Raw genomic sequence first — 2382 nt, forward strand, 5'->3', positions numbered from 1 at the left:
CTGGAGAGCCCAGGGGAGACTCCGGCGGCTGAGATGCCCGCGGTCAGGGGGTGGTGGCTCCCGGGCCGCCGCTGCCGAGCGAGGGAAGGCTCCCCCGAGCTCCCGTCGGAGCTTTTCCTGCCGCGGAAAAAAAAGAAACTTCCCCGGGATCCCGCTGGGAAGCTGGAAGCGGCCGCCGCACAACGCCCGCAGAGACGCGGGCGCGCAGCCTGCGCTGCCCGGGGCGCCCCCGGGAACCGGGGCTGCGCTCCGCCTTCGGCCCGGCGAGCCGCGGGGAGCCCCCGCCCGCCCGGCGGGACCGGGGACAGCCTGCCCCCCCCGGCGGGACCGGGGCAAGGCCCGTCCTCGCTGCTCGGCCCCGGCTCAGCAGAAAACGTGCTCCCCCCAGCCCCCCCTCCGACCCCTCCTGCTTTTCCCGCTCGCTGCCTAGCAGAAAAAAAAAATAATACAGTAACATAGCTTTCCTCATTTAATGCCCTTACGGTCTGCGAAAAAGAGTCACTTTACGGTCTGCGAAAAATAATCACTTGGCCGCCACTTACTCAAATGTGAAAAGAAAATATTAACATCATATCGTAAGCGCGATAGTCATAAGCGAAGCCCAGCTATTCCCAAATCTCTGTTTGAGACCGTTGACGGACGCAGCTTGTCGTTCTGTTAATTCAGGTTAATGCGCCGGTGAATCTACCTTTTAATTAAAAGCGGCCGCTGTTTTCACGTGCGCTGAAGCCGTCAGCCCGGAGCCTCACCACAGACAACAGCCAGGAGATGAAACGAAGCGACGGAGTCAGACGCCCGCCGTGCCCTGCCCGCACCGGGGGAGCCACCGCCTTCCCCCTTCCCAACGCTAATCCCTACCCCCAGATTAAATAAAACATTTCAGACGAACCGTTTGTTTAAATACCTAACTCATTTTAGTGTAAGAACACCAGCTTGCTTCCCGTTTACTCAGCAATGGCCGCATCCTGCGCTTGCAAACGCTCCATCGCTCATCCCGGGGGTTTATTTCACCTGGGAGGGAGAAAGCCACCCCCAGGCACCCCCCGAGCCGGGCCGGGGCCGGGGGGTGCCCGCCGGCCCTCCGCTCACCTCCTCACCCCGGTGCCTCTCCGCAGCCAGCCCGGACCCCCTGGAACGGGACGAAAACGGGCAAACGAGGAAAACCGGGAACGCTCCGTGTCAGGAACGGGCTGACTTCAGCGCGGGCTCACCTCGGCGACAGGCCCGGGACTATTTTTAATTAAAGCCCGTAAACACAGCCAGCCCAGCTCCCTCCCCGCTGCCTCCGTGCCCCGGCGAGGGGTGGAAGCGTTACCGAAAACCGGCTTCGGCGGGGAGCAGCGCCGCGGTGGAGAGGGACCGGCACCCCCGGGGAGCGATCCCGGCGGGGCGGGAAGCACCGACATCCCCCGCGGCCGCTAATTACCACCTTTAATTGGGAGGCCCGCCTAATTAGCGCCCCCGGCCCTGCCCAGGGCTGCCGCGCCGCGCCCCTCCCAGCCGCGCAACCACCGCGCCCGCGCAACCCCGGCCCCGCTCCCCTCCCCTCGCTCGCTGCCTCTCGCCCTTTCCCGCGGTGCTTCTGGTTTTTAGCAGGACGGCGGTAATTGCACGTCTCGGTAGATGCTCTATAATTTGATATCTCGACGGAAAAAAGCAAAAATACAGCAGGGACACGGGGAAAACAAGGGAAAAACAAAAAAAAACAAACCCAAAAAGTAAGGAAAAAAAGCAAAGCGCCACGATTTCGTGCTACGTCGCAGCAGCTCACAGAGAGCGCTCGGGCCGCCGTGTGCTGCCAGCCTGCTACGCTCTGCCCCAACCGCCTTTCAAAAAAAAGCATCATTTAGGATGCGCCGTGCGGAAACCAATTAACTTATGTGGCAGCCATTAACGTATCTTTAAAACGCGAAAGCATCCGAATTTGCCCCAGCAAAGACTGCGGGTCTCGCCTCTCCCAGCCACGGGCAGGCCGAGCCCTGAGGGAAACCCACGGGAGAATCCGCCCCGGGACCGGCCGGGACAGCCCCGCGCCTCGTTCTGTCTCTGCACAACTTGGGTTTGAATCTCTAACCTGCCACCGCGGGGGGGGGGGGGGGAATTAATTCACAAGCATTACACTACTCAGAGCAGTAGTTCATAAAATACTTTATTGAAATAAAGTAAATATCTTCGCATTAATAAAACTGATCATAAAATGCAGTTTTCGAATAACTAGGGGCACCACAGGGTTTTAGACAGCGAGTAGATGTGACAGACGGGATCCAGTGTCCTCCTGGCCCCTCCGGGCCGGCGCACAACACAGGCGTCCGTGGCGCAGCGCTCCGCGGGCGCGGAGGGGAGCGGCGGGGGGTGGGGGGAAAGACGGGGCCGCGCCCGACC

Source organism: Haliaeetus leucocephalus, unplaced genomic scaffold (genome assembly GCF_000737465.1).
Source record: "Haliaeetus leucocephalus isolate CR32 unplaced genomic scaffold, Haliaeetus_leucocephalus-4.0 Scaffold984, whole genome shotgun sequence".
NCBI classification, from domain to species: Eukaryota; Metazoa; Chordata; class Aves; order Accipitriformes; family Accipitridae; genus Haliaeetus; species Haliaeetus leucocephalus.